Below are 15,271 nucleotides of genomic sequence, written 5' to 3'. Positions count from 1 at the left end.
CCTGGGACCTGTAGTCACAACCCTGCATACAGGCAGCCCAGGCCATTGGTTCATCTTCTCACTGGAAACAGCAGTCGGATTCAGCAGCCCCCTGGGGTCTGAGCAGCCTTATTGACAGACTGCACTGACCACCTCCTGGTGTTGAGGAAGGGGCTAGAAAAGGTGCCCTAAAAATTGCCTGCTTCACTCAGCCTTCGCCTGCTTGCCCTGACAGATGAGGATCTTATCCAATAGTCAAAATACACACAAAAAAAATGTACAAAAGCTTTTGCAAAGGTGATTCCACTCACCATCAGTATGTGGAATGTGCACACGCTTATGGACAACATGAAGTCCAATAGACCCAAAAAGCTAATAGCTTTTGTTGTGAGATAACTCAGTTAAGTATTACATCAAAAGAGCATCTTTGAGTGAAACAAGGCTGGCAAATGAAAGGCAGCTTACTGGAGTTGGAGCTAGATACATATTTTTTTGGAGTGGCCACAGCTGGTATAGACTTCACAATCAAAACTTATCCAGTCACCAAGCTTGTATGCTTACCAAAAGGAATGAATAACAGGCTCAAGTGATTGTCACTTTCAGGAAAGTATCAGACTACCATCATCAGTGTGTGTACTCCCACTGTGACGAAACCTGATGAGGTCAAAGGAAAATTTTATGAAGATCTGAAGACCCTCATCATCAATATGTCAAAAGAGGGCAAGTTTATAATTCTGGATGACTTCAATGCAAGAGTAAGCACAGACTACCAGACATGGCAGGGAGTCCTTGGGAGGAATGGAGTTGGAAATAGCAACAGCAATGGTCACTTACTGGTGAAGACTTGTGCATTTCATGCCTTTCTCATCACCAACACTGTCTTTCATTTACCTAAACACAATAAAACTTTATGGATGTACCCTCACAGTAAACACTGGCATTTAATAGACGATGTCATTATAAGGAGAAGAACCAGACAGGATGTGAGAGTGAGGAAGACAGAAGACATCCTCTCCAAGCTAAATATTCACATTCAACAAAAGGTGCAATCCCAAGGCAAGATAACGACTAGAAGATTTTATGTCAACAGATTACAGCCTTTCTCTGAAAGGGAGCAGTTTGTTGCTAACTTGGAGGAGAAAGCTGAGCCAACATACAGTTGGCAACAATGGAGCAGAAAAGGAGTGGGCAGCTTTCAGAGATTTGGTGTACAGCACTGCATTTACTTATCTGGGCTAGAATACTCACAAACATCAAGATTGGTTTAATGAAAAATAATGGGGGATTTCAGAAGCCACTAAAAGGAAAATGAGAACTCCACAGGGTTTACCAGCAGGATAGCTCTAAAAAGGCAGCATTTAACTCCATCAAAAGTAAAGTGCAAACAGAACTTCGAGAGATCAGTAAGAAGGCAGATGAAATTCAGTTGTAGGCTGATAGTAATAATTCAAAGCATTTTTATGATGCCCTGAAGTCTATTTATGGGCCAAAGACCTATGGTATATCTCATCTACTCAATGATGATGGAGCCATATTGATTAGTGATAAAGATGTGATCCTGGAGAGATGGTCCGAACACTTCCATAAGGTCCTCAACACATCATCATTAGTCAATGCTGAAGTCATTGACTGCATACCTCAGGATGAAGTCAATCCCTCTCTAGCTGAACTTCCAACTGAAGAAGAGGTTTTGAATGCCATTAGGTTATAATCATGTGGCAAAGCTCCTGGTGCTAACACTATTCCAGCTGAGATTTACAAGGCAGAGGGTCTACTGTTCATACAAAAGCTGACTGAAATTTTCTGGCTTATATGGCAAGTGGAGGTGTCCCTCAGGAGTTCAAGGATGGCTCCATTGTCCATTTCTATAAGATAGAGGAAATAAATTGTCCTGTGACAATCAAGGGAGCAGGGGGAGGTTTCTTTTAGTCTTTACTGGCAAGACTCTTGCCAGAGTCCTCCTTAATAGACTGATACTTCACCTGGAAGATGGTCATCTACTCGAGAGCCAGTGAGGCTTTAGAAAGGGCTGGGGAATGGTCAATATGGTATTTGTTGCCCAACAATTCCAGAAGTGCCAAGAGTAGAACCAAAGTCTTTACACAACAGTTGTCTATCTGACCAAGGTTTTTGATACTGTCAGTCATGAGAGCTTGTGAAAAATTATGGCAGAATTTGGTTGCAGGGAGAAGTTTATTAGTATTATGGATCAGTTTCATGATGTATGCTTGCCTGGGTTCTAGATAACGAACAATGCTTTCACATTTTCCCAGTCACCAATGGAATAAAGCAAGGCTGTGTGCTTGCTCCTGTGCTTTTTAGCATGTTTTTTTCGTGATGTTGTCAGACATCTTTAATGAAGACAAAAATGTACATTTGCCTAAAAGATTATTTTAGAGAGAGCTCGTGCAAGGCAGGTACTCACATGGTGTTCAGAAGAAGCAATACTAGGACACTGTCAAGGTCTCTCTGAAGAACTTTGGAATCAGTTGCATGACATGGTAGACACTGACAAAAAAGCACCCAGTATGGTATGTCTGCATCAAAAAAGACACTGCTCTATGAACAAAGCAGAATTGCAATAGCTCAAAAGAAATGTGTGATGCACTAATTTAGAGACATCTCCACTCCCAATGGTCACATGGGCTATTTGTGCCAACCTGTGGTAGAGTTTTCTGAGCTCATATTGGTCTGATCAGCCACAGTCAGACACATTGTATTTGACTCCACCATAATGCCGTCATTTTGGTCTTGTTCAAGAATGAAGGACAACGACCAACCAACCAAGCAAGCATCTTCTTTATATATGGAAATGTTCATGGTTGTCATCATTTGTCAAGTTCAAAAATCTTTAAGAGATTTTTTAAAAGTTTTTTAAAAAGCATATTAAGCTAGGTGGGGGGAAAAAGAGCAAGTCAGGGAGTCTAACATCATTTCCTTTTCTGTTAACATTGCTAGACTGATAGTTCAGGGCATTACCACAGACATAGTATACCTTGATTTCAACAAAGCTTTAGACAAAATCCCTCATATCTGCCTAATAGACAAGATAGAGAAATGTAGGTTTAATGATAACCGTTCAATTAATTCAGAACTTCAGTGAGCTACATGTCTATTTAAAATAGATTGGTCCAGAAATCTACAAAGAAAAAAAGTAGATAAAGAATGAATATTAACTACATTACGACAATTACTGGGATGAATAGCAGATGATAAACTGATCCATCAGTGTCTATCTCTTGGATTGGCACTGAAAATGGACAATGAACTGGGCCTATAGTTTAATAGAATAGGTAAGCAAGCATGATTGAATTTGGGAAATTGTATGGTGTTTTCTGTTTTCTCTCTCTCTCTGTCTCTCTCTCTCTCTCTCTCTCTCTCACACACACACACACACACACACAAAATCTTGTTAATTAACATGAATATTCTTCTGATGATTCTATATGGCTGTGAATCATGGATCACCATAATTTCCAAAGAATCTCCAAAATAGCAAGTTGTCTGAAATGCAATGGAAAGATTTGTGTAAGTAGGCTACAACACATTATCAATGTGACTTCCATGCAAAAAAAAATGTTGTAAAGTGTATTATAAAGTGCATGTATGACCAGAAAAGCAAAGTGGATTGGTCAATGTACTAAATGTGAGTATGGATGATCCAAGAGTTGGCATTAGTGTCTGTGAAATATTAAAAGACCCAGAAGACCATCTTCAGCATGTTGGGTAGGTGTTCTGTGGAGGATTTTTGAAAGGCTATGAATAAAAGTCACACAGGATGAGAAGGTAGGGACCGGTCACAGGCTATACCAGAGGAGGAAGTACCCACATTATTCAGGTCATGGATCCATCAAATTATTGGAGTTTAATCTCATGTTGGCATTTTTGACTTCCATCTTTCTCTCACACACACATAGACACACACAGTTGGCTTATATTGAATATACATCTTATTAAAACCAGCAGATCTACAGATCCTCAACAGCTATGTCATGGCCAAAGGTTTGTGAAATTATTGTTTAAACTGTCATAGAAAAGATTCTGAGGGCCCTGGCCATTTTCCACCTTTAATCCTAGCTAGGTTCCGTTCTCCCTTGGCCACGAGGTCCAGGGAGTTCTGTTTACCCCAGCTTACTGGCCACTCCCTTCCAGATCCTCTTTAGACCCCTCCTCAAGTCACCCGAAACTCCTTGGCCACTCCTAGATCCCTCCCACAGTCTTTCTGTATATAAGGTCCGTCTTGTCTCCATTAAGGTGCTTAGATTCTTAGAATCTAGCCAATACCTCACAGGCTTTCAGATTCCTTAAGAGTCTGCCCAATATGATGGATGTTCTAATAAACCTTGTCTTTGGCTGAACAAAAAAAAAAAAAAAAAGAAAAGAAAAGATTTTGAGAATGAGAATATTGGTGATGAGGAAGGCCATCCACCACATTCAGAGGAATAATGGAGCAGATAACTTGTGTGTAAAGCCATCTTTTGCAGAGATGTGGGCTTAATGACATGAGAGTGGCATGAATTCAGAACTTTGCAGGTCAGGACATATTGCACCACCACCCTTAACAGGGGCACAGGTAGATACTCGACTTCCCATAGGATACTAGGCAGTCATCAACCTGTTTGTGTGTCTTAATCATGATCGCATAGGGGAGGGGCTCAGAGTCAAGTAGCTATTTGCTGATGTATTTTGGAGGGCCTCACATCCTCCACCTCAATGGACAGTATGTCCCCGACCAAAAACAATCCACCTTACTCCTTTGCTGAAGGATTTCTGAATTTCCTTTTCCCAGTCCCAAATCAGCTTTTGATTCACTGTTTTCTTGAAGTACTGTTGTAGCTTCCACGTCAGGGGCCAAGAACTAAGTGCTGCCCAATGGGGTTCAAGTTCAGAAGGAGCCTTCCCACGGAACTCTCTGGAACTGCCTGTCTCTTCAATCCCCCTCTTTGCTTGGATCTTCTCTGCGGCAACGATCCATCCAGATCCTTGGGCTAAATGAACGACTGCAGAATAAATATCAGCAACCTTTAAAAATATAATTTTACACTTACGGATAGCTCCGTGTACTCTGTGAACTCCTTTCACACCCACAATCTCATTTGCCCCTCACAACAAACCTAGGAGGTGAGGGTGGGGGTGGGGGTGGATCAGGAGTTATCATTCCTGTTTTGCAAGTGAAAAAACTGAGGCTCAGAGAGGAGAAGATATTTGCTCTGCGTGGCAGGGATTTTATTCCTGCTGCTTAGACATGATTAGGGAAGTGGTCCTGGAGGGAAATTGGAGGGTGGGGGGAGGCGCGGCTTGCATTTGCCTTTCAAAGGTAAGGAGGGGCAAAACAAAATGAGCGGAGAGCAGGGCCTCTCTGGCCTAGGGGAAATAGATATGCTGAGGCCTGGAAGCCAGCAACGGAGCGGCTTTCAGAGGAGACAGAAGGGCAGGTGAGAGAAGGAGAAGAACAGGAAGAGGAGGAGAGCAGGAATGGCTGGTCTCCACTGAACTGAGGAGATCCCCTCAGAATGCAGAAGACTCAGAAGGAAGGGTGCTTTGAGGAAGGCTGTGTGGGTGGGAACTCACTGGATGAAGCTGCTGATAGACGTTTCAGAAAGAAATCCTCTCTCGGATGAGTGGGAGTGAAGCAAGGCAGTTTTCAGCCACAATCCAGTTTCACTTTCTCCTACGTTGTCTTTCTCCTCTGTTTCTGTTTCTGTTTCTGTTAATATCTCTCTCTCTCTCTCTCTCTCTCTCTCTCTCTCTCTTCTCCCTTCCCTTCCCCTCCCCTCCTCTCTGTCTCTGTCTTTGTTGCTCCCTGTCTCTGTTTATGTCTCTCTCTGTCTCTGTTTCTGTCTCTCACTCTCTTCATGTCTAGTTTCTCTTTTCCTTGCTTTCTCTCTCTCTGTCTCTATGTCTTTCTCTTTCTTAGTCTGCCTATATATCTCTCAGTCTTTGTCTCTGTGTCTCCTTATGTGTCTCTGCTTTTTTTTGGCTGTCTCTGTCTCTGTCTGTGCCCTCTTTCTCCCTCTGTCTTCCACTTTCCCTCTTGCCTCATGTATGTAGTTCTTCTACCTTAACCTCCCTTTTGCTCTCTGTCTCTTTCTCTTTGTCCCATTCTTCTTGGTCTCTTAAAAAATGTGGTGCCTGTGAGGCATCTCTGCCTGGAGTTGAGTTTCTTGCTCAATGGAACTCTAGAGATTTTCTTCATTTCCAATGGACAAAGAAACAAAATAAATTTATTTTGAGATGAGACAAAAAGAGCAACTTCTCTGAAAGTGGGCATAATGAAATAATGGAAAAAAAAGACTTGAGGAGCCTGTCAGAATTCTTTAAGTTCAGAATAAGTCTGAGATGGTTTCAGAGGAGCTCAGAATGGAGGCAGGAGAAAGGATCTTGAGCTGTCAGGTTAGAGACGGAGAAAACCCAGTATTCCTAAATATGTATTGATTGTTTACAGACTGAGGGCCCTCTGTGTGGGCATGGGAAATACCAACTCACATTTTTATAGCACCTTTGAGTTCCCTGGGAAGTAGAGATTGCAATGGTTAACCTCTCCCTGGACCAAAGCATAAGGACCCAGCTGTTAGACAGGGAGTTGCCAGCATCAACCTTTCTATCCCTTGGCAGCTTTGATGGGCAGCTGCATTGGCATTGCCCTAGCCCTTTGGAAAACTGCCAGAAGAGTCTTTGTTTCTTGGCTACTGGACTTGGCCACACCCCAAAACTAATGGTCTCGATTATCTGGGCTACTACTTTCTACCCCCAGAGTAAATGTAAGAAAGAGAGACCAATAGCTTGTATTTAAATGTTAGTTCTTTAACATCTGCAAAGTGTTTTACTTACTTTATCTCATTTGATCCTCACAACAACCCTGGGATGTAGGTGCTATTATTATCCCCATATTACACATAAGGAAAATGAGAAGCTAAGTGAGCTTCCTAGAGCCACACTTTTAGTAAGTATCTTAGGCAGAATTAGAACCCAGGTGTCTTCCTGACTCCAGGTCCAATGCTATATCCATTGTGCCACCTAACTGCCAAGCAAGGTGTAATGCAAAGCCTCTGTCTAATATGCTCTAGAATTTGAAACATGCTTGGTGTTTGTTTTTACATATTTGAAAGAGAACTGCATTTGAAGTGAGAAATTCTGGGTTCAAATCATATCTATGTTACTTCTGTATGCCCTTGAACAAGTCAATCACTGTGAAGAAAATGATACTTCTCTCTCGTATTTAATAGCTAATTATTGAATTTGGACCTAGGTTTTTTCCCCTTTTCTACTTCCTCACTCGAAAATCAGCCCCTGTAGATTATTCAGGCAGACTTTGAAGTGCAGGTCTGATACTGGAGAAGAAGAATTCAGATTTGTTCAAAAGATAAAGTTAGGTGAATTAATGGATTCTGGCCCACTGTATTTTACAATCCACAGGTCTGGAAAAATGTGGATTCTCCCTTTTGTCAGGCAGGTAAAATGAGTACAAAACTGAGTGATCCCAGTAAGCCCATCTCTCATTATAATATTCTTTCTTTTCATTACTTGTTAACCAATCAGAGATGATTTCCACCCTCAGGAACACCCATTTTTCCAAGGGCATATAAGTGTTGAATGGGTTCCATGAGGAGATCTTTGGCCTAAGAGAGACAACCAAATGACTATCCTTTTATTAATAATATGCTAACATTATTTTAAAAATGATTTGTTACCCAGAAACTATGTCTCTCGAACTTTTTAAATGTCACAACTGTCAGCTTCAGTTTCTTCATCTGTAAAATATGTTAAAATATATGACTTCTAGGGTCCCTTCCAACTACAGATCTTATGGTTCTATGACATTGTACCTAACAGGTATGCTTCCCGATGAAAACATGACCTTGGGGGGTACAATTTACCTCTGGGGAGATTCTCTAGGTATTACGAGTTTTTGGCATGGTATCAATGGTAACCTTGGCAACCAGCTCTGTGAACAGTGATCTACCACACAGGTTTTGCCATGAGTGAAAAACCTCGGTTCATTGCTTGTGTCAAATCTTCTCTGAGAGCAGCTGGGGGAAAGTCAACTTCTGGGTTGGCTTTCAGCATCCTAGGGCTGGAGAGAGAATAGGAAAAAGATGAACATTAGCTCAAAAAGAGTTTCCACTTCTGAAAGAGACTGGAGTTGAGGACAACCTGAAATGGTCTATGTTTCCATCATTTGATGAAAAATGCTTTCTCTTTTATTCCTTTCTAATTCCATTAAACATTATAGTATGTACTTGAGAGAGATGAATCAGTGTGGCCAGTTTCATAACAAAAAAGGGTAATCTGAAAGCAGGATGGGGACTCAGCCGTTATTGGACTGGATAAAATCCATCCTGAAATCTAGATTGAGGATTTTCAGTGCATGCCTCTCCTGGATATAAGAAAGGCGTGTCAGGAATATTTAATGAATGAGGAATATTTGGTAACTAACTATCTTATTGAAACATTCCATAATCTCTGAATTTATTTCTAATCAATGGAGTCATTTAAGTTTTTGTATACTCTTGGAGAAGAATGACCCATTTTGACTTAAACATGCTCTCCCTTTCTTACCTTTACTCTGGGGGTAGAAAGTAGCCCTGATAATGAAGAGGATTAGTTGCAGGGTGTGACTGAGTCCAGTAGCTGAGAAATAAAGACTCTTCTGCCTTTAAGGCCTATTTAAGTAAATTCCAATTATAACAACTTATGCCTCTGAATCTGGCAACCTAAGTCTGCTCTCACTCAAATCCAAAGCAAGAAACTTAATGGAGGTTAAACATGATATCTGTGCATAGAGCAAGACTTTGAGATGGGAAGACCTGGGTTCAAATCCTACCTCAGATATTGATCCTAGATAAGACACAACCTTTTTTGTGCCTCAATTTCCTCAAATATAAAATAAAGATAATAGCACCTACCTTACTGGGTTGTTGTGAGAATCAAATGAATTAACATATGTAAAGTGCTTTTCAAACCTTAAAAGGCTACACAAATGCTAGTGGGGGGGCGGTGTACAGGCCCAAGCCAAGACCAAAAAGAATTTGGTGCTCTAGGGAACCCCACCTTGGACTCTCCTTGAACTCTCCCACTTGGTCAAGGACATCTCTAGGGTTTGCCAGAGGCTATAATCCTATTAGCTAGCCTTTCATTATGTCCAATATGTCTAATCTTATGTCCAATCTCCCAATTCTCTGTTGCCCATAATTTAGCCCTGTCCTCTATTGTCTGTTACCTCTGAATGGCCCTGGTCACATCCCACCCTTGATCCTATCTAGTCCCCATTATCTTTGACCTCCCAGTCACTCCCTTCAAGAGACTCCTTAAACCCCTCCTCCAGTCACCCCAGATTACTTGGCCACTCCTAGATATCCCTCCCACAGTCTTTCTGTATATAAGGTCCATCTTGTCTCCATTTAGGTGCTCAGATTCTTAAAATCTAGCCATTGCTTAGATGCTTAAGATCTGTCCCACTTGCATCAGTGATACAAATGTTTAGATTCCTTAAGAGTCTGCCCAATATGACAGATGTTCTAATAAACCTTGTTTCTGGATGAAAGAAGACTTGGGTTGAATTCATTTGGACAGGACTCATGGTTTGTGATTTTGGGGTCCCAGCACCCATAAACCTCTAAACCTCAACAGTGCCCCCACAATCCAGGAAATCTACCTAAAATGCTTTGGCCTTCCCTTCATACCAGAGAAGAATTCTGAATTATCACCGTATAAAAGATAAAATATATTGATATTATACAATACTATACATATATTTTATACATTTCTGAGTTTCTAAACTTTTTCCATGTCATCTGTTGGCCTTGTGCTTGTGACTTTTGCAACTCTGGGGATACAAATTCAAGTAAGCAAGCCACTCCTTGTCCTCAGTGAGCTTACATTCAAGTGGAGGAAGACAGCACAGAAAGGGGAACTGGAAAAGGAGTGGAGGAATTCAAGGTTCCAGTAAGGAAGGAGGAGATGATATCGGCTCTAGTACAGGTAGTATAGTGAACAGATGGTGAAGAGTAGGGTGAAAACCTAGTTCTGGGCAAGATAAGGCAACAATTCACTTTTTCTTAATATGATAAATAACAATATCTAATAGAAAGGCAGTACTGGTGTAGTGGATAAAGAGCTGGCCTCAAGGCCAGTAAGACCTGAGTTCATGTCTCACCCTGGACTCATCCTGACGACATCAACCTGGGCAAACCCCTCAGTCTTCTAGATAAAAGATGTTAAACAACATACTGTGACCTGCAACAGTCCAGGTGCTGCCCAAATCAGATTAAAATATAATTGGGAAATATCTAACAAAAGAAGTAAAAGTGCAATAGGGCACAGATAAAGTCAATATGTGGTTTTCTAAGTACAGTTTTGTGGCTTCCATTTTTATTTGTGTTTGACACCACTGCACTAGACAACTCTTTCAAAAGTAAAAAATTGCAAAGAAGGGACCACCTGTATCTTGGTAAAGGGTTTTTATCACTCAGGAGTTCCCTATATAAATAAAATCAATCCCTAAGCCTATCCTTCCCAGCAAAAGAAAGTTTTAGATATAATAGAGAAATGCTAAAGACCTTTCCATTAAGAAAAATTAAAGCAAAGATGTCCATTCTCACCACAATTAATTTATATAATTCTAGAAATGCTAGCTATAGCATTAGACAAGAAAAAGAAATTGAGAGATGGGTTAAGAAGAAACAAAATTATTACTTTTTTCATATGATATGATAGTACACAAAGAGAACTCTAGAGATTCAACTAAAATTCATTGAAACAGTTAACCTCAGCAAAGTAGCAGGATATAAAATAAACCTACAAAAGCAATAAACCTTTCCGTGTATTACCAATAAAACCCAAAAGGAAGAGATAGAATGAGAAATTTCATTCACGATAACTGTAAAATGTAGGAAATGTGTGTGGGTCCACTATGATACACATAGGAATTACATAAATACAGCTACAAAAAAGTACTTTATGAAAATGAAGACAGGCCTACATAATTGGAGATATTCATTGCTCTTGGTTTGGTTGTGCCAATATAATAAGTAAGACAATACTATATAATAATACTATATAATAACATAATACTACATAATAATATAATAATATAAGACAATACTATCTGAATGAATTTACTTATTTTAGTACCGTATCAATCAAACTGTCAAGGAGTTATTTTATAGAGCTTGAAAAAATAATAACAAAATTAATCTGGAGGAACAAAAGATCAAGAATCTCAAAGGAAATGAGGAAACAAGAGGGGTGGGGTTAACAGGACCATTTCTGAAGTAGTAATTATTAGAACTGTTTTGGTTTCTTAAAAAATGGAAAAGTAATCAGTGGGCTAAATTAGGAATGTAAGATCCAGAAACAAATGAATGTAGTAGCATAATGCTTGATGAACACAAAGAACACAACTATTCAAATAAGTACTAAGTGTTTGGCAAAAACTGCTGAGAAAATTGGAAAATAGTTTGGCATAAATTAAGTTTAGACTAACAACTCACAATCAGCTCCAATGGTACAAATAACACATATATGTGTATATAAAATTGTTTAGGTTGTCACATACTAACACACTATATAATCTGCAGAAAAGATGGTAATACATCTTTAATTTCATTTCTAATGATAAAATCATATCTGTTTCTGATGTTGAACCATTTAACAGTGCCAAGAGCTTTCTTTTCTGGGTGTTTCCATCATTTTGGCTGCTGATGAGGCAGAATATCAGCAGAAGCCTTTGCCAGGTCACATCTCCATAGGATTACTATTCCCCAGGATGACAGCTAAAGAGGCTATGATGGAGGCAGGTCCAGTGGTTTATAGGGTATTGTCATTCCTAGAGCTCTTGGACTTAGACACTCATCAGTGGAAGTTGATTGGCAGTAGGTTTTGGTGACCACAAGGAAGATGGGAACTGCTCCACAATGATTGATCCCCTCACTGATGGCTACAGAACCTGGGCTGGAAGGAGGATGGATAGTTTGAGGGGTATTACTATTTCTGGGTCCTGAGTTATCTCCATGGAGATATGAGGGGAGGCAATAGTAGAAGAGATAGTCATGGTTTGATGAGTCTGGCACTTGCTTGTGTTGTGGTTTGTCCTTCATTTGAAGAAGACTATGACATCAGGAAGATGATGCCATGACTTGAAAATGAATTGATTTTAAGTGAGAGAGGACTGTGCAAAGTCACCAGCCTCACTTTCTCCTCCAGAGCCATCTGGGTCCAATGGCCAGATATAGATCAAGAAGACTAGAGATGCCCCAGGATGCAGTGGGAGACTTTGGCCTTTTAAAGTTAAGATCTTTCCAAGTTCTCATTTTGACTGAGGCAACACCCATTCAGTGATTAGGTCTGTGGAAGAAGTGAGTCAAAGAATGACCCCTTTAATAAAAAAAAAAAAATCAAACTGGCAGGGGAAGACCCTCAGGGTTTCTGACCAAAAGAGAAATAATTACTATTTACATTCACTCAGAGCCATCAAGGCCCAAAACATAACCATTAACTTGGGCAGGGACCTATTGTCCAATCAATGATAGCCAAAGTGAATTGCATTTAAGGCAAGGTCTTTAAGAAAGATATGTAGCCAGCTACCTCCCATATCTCTTTTAAGATACCTCACTTTTTCAACTAAACTGGCTTATCTTCTCCTGAGGCAGAAGTTTGTAGGCAGTTGGTAGGGTTGATTGACCCCTTTTCCATAGAATTTACTTTCTTAGATAATGATTAAGGGGATAGAGTTCTCAGTGGCCAGTGGTCTGGGGTGCTGTTGCTATTCCCATAGCTCTTTGATCTAGTTGCCCATTGGTATCAATTGATTAGAATTTGGCTTTGATGGTGGTAAGGAAGGTAGGTCCATGTTCTATAACGATTAATTCCTTCCATGTTGTCTGTAGGCTATAAGTAGAGTCAGTAGTCTGGAGGGCCTTGTTATTCCCAAGGTTCTTCTATTTAAAGCCATAGGATATTTTTACTAGGGTCTAAGAGAAGGTAGTGGTTACAATAATGATAGTAGCTTGACTTGTCTGATTTGCCTTCCACATAGTGTGCAGCTGATTGTTTTTACCATATCATTCCAATAAATGCCTTTGCTTTGAGTTAATTGTGTCTACTGGCTGACAATTAAAAGTAAATGCACTAATGGGGTATCACAAGCCATAGTTTTTGGCTGTGTGGAACCACAGAGTTCTTTGAACCCAATGTAATTGCTCCCCTGGTAACCAAATGTTTGATTGGGAACTAGAAGTCAGCCCCAGAGGAGATGCTATACTTAAATTGAAACTATAATGACTAGAGACTCATTGAGCAGTTGTTCTCTGTCCCAGCTGAGGGCAGGATGCCAACAACTTAATTCGCAGCATGAAAAATTCAGGTTAGACACTAGGGAAGTATTCTCGTGGGGCAGGATTAGTATAGGCAAGGCAGTGCTAATCCAGCCGAAAAGAGCCCTAAATTTGAAATCAGGAGACCTAGGTTCTAATCTCTGTTCAGTTAGTATTCCATTTCATGCCATTTCATTCCACAAACATTTATTAAGTGCCTACTGAATGCAAGTAACTGTGTAGAAGGCAGTTACAAAGATGAAAACCAAAACAATTCTTGCCTTCAAGAATTTTACATTCTATTAAAATGTCCTCTCTGTTTCTTATCTACTATTAAAATTTATGATTAAAGTAAAAAAAAAAAGTCCTCTCTGTGTGACCTTGGCAAAAATATTTTCTGTCTCTGGTCTTCATTTTCTTTGTCCATAAAACAAAAGTATCAGACTAAATGATCTCTAAGATTCCTTTCGGTTCTTGAGTCCTATGAGCCTATAAAACTGCCTCTTGGGTATCCCACCTCACCATAGGAGGGACCCACCATGTGTCTGAGCTGACCATGAAGAAACCCTGGCCAGAGACATACAGTGACTCTGATCATAGGGACTCAAGCAGCTGTTGTTTTTTTTTCCCCCTCTAGTCTCCTGCACTAGGGCAAAGGATGTGGCAGGGGTGGGGAAGGTGGGGTCTGTGAGAGCATATGTGTATGACTTCTATCATTTCCGTTTCCCCTTCTCAGTGGCACTGGTGACAGCTGCTGAATGAGGACAGACACACAAGCACTACACATACCATGACCTTCAGCTGCTGTCTTGAACTTGGCACCTACCCTGGGGAAGGTGTGGGACCCTCCTCCCCAGATCCCCTTCTCTCTGATCAAGTTCCTTCCCAGAGCACAGGTGAGTGCAGTCTTTTTGAAACACTATTTGTGTCTCTACCTATGTTGAGCTGAGTAAAGTCGATTCTGGAGAGAGAAAGGAACTGAGTTTTAAGATATTCTTGAGGAAAGGGGAGGATAAAGATAAAGAACCCTACCCCATGCTTTACCCCTTAAATCATATAGGCAGCTAGGTGGCTCAATAGGTAGAGCCCTGGGCCTAAAGTCACAAAGACCTAAATTCAAATCTGAACTCAGATGCTTACTAGCTGTGTGACCGTGGGCAAGTCACTTTAATCTCTGTTCCCTCGACTATAAATTGGGTATAATAATAGTTTGCACCTGCCTTCAAGGGTTATTGTGAGGACATAAGATAATACCTGTAAAGTGTTTTACAAAGCTTAAAGCACTATGGAAATGATAGCTATTACTATTACCATGATACCTAGAACTGATAGGAATCTTGAGATGCCATTTTATTCATTCCCCTTTCTCTGAGAAGGACTATCACCAATAGAAAATGATTTCTCTGACTCTTCAAGATTTTCAAGGAAGGAAGAAGTAAAGAAGGAATAAGCATTTACATGGCACCTACTATGTGCCAGGTACTGTGCTAAGTGGTTTTTTGTTTGTTTGTTTGTTTGTTTTTAACAAATATTATCTCATTTGACCCTCACAAAAACCCTGCAAGGTGGGTACTATTATAATCCCCATTTTACAGTTGAGGAAATTGAGGCAAACTGAAGTTAATTGACTTACCTAGGGTCAAACAGATAGTAAATGGCTGAGACTGGATTTAAACTCAGGTTTTCCTGACTGCAGGCCCAATACTCTATCTGTTGTAGCACCAGGGATCTCATGGACTCACTGGCATTTAGCACTTCTCCCAGCTGGTTGTTCCTTTGAATCTGGCCACTTATGGTCATTACCCACTATGAAATGTTTCCAAGGTGTATAGATTCCCAAATTTGTCCTCTAACCTATTGGAAAAAGTAAAATGGGCTTCCTTTTGCTTTAGAGTAATTGAAACTATTCATTCGGAAGTGATTTCAGAGAGATGCTGAGAATAAGAAGTCCCATTCCAACCGTCACTATAAGGTGTATG

General features: G+C 40.4%; 1 protein-coding gene across 3 annotated transcripts in view; it reads left to right on the top strand.

The window, feature by feature from the left end:
• The first annotated feature begins 14,042 nt into the window (after positions 1-14,042).
• TESPA1 (thymocyte expressed, positive selection associated 1) overlaps positions 14,043-15,271 on the top strand; it is a 41,476-nt gene continuing 40,247 nt past the window's right edge. For all 3 annotated transcript variants that reach the window (XM_027858069.1, XM_027858068.1, XM_027858070.1), the window contains exon 1: positions 14,043-14,188. The gene's annotated coding sequence lies outside the window, so the exon portion shown is untranslated. The remainder of the gene's footprint in view (positions 14,189-15,271) is intronic.

This window comes from Vombatus ursinus, unplaced genomic scaffold (assembly GCF_900497805.2).
Source record: "Vombatus ursinus unplaced genomic scaffold, bare-nosed wombat genome assembly UNPS02012709.1, whole genome shotgun sequence".
Taxonomy (NCBI): Eukaryota; Metazoa; Chordata; class Mammalia; order Diprotodontia; family Vombatidae; genus Vombatus; species Vombatus ursinus.
This window is presented reverse-complemented; position numbering and strand designations above follow the sequence as displayed.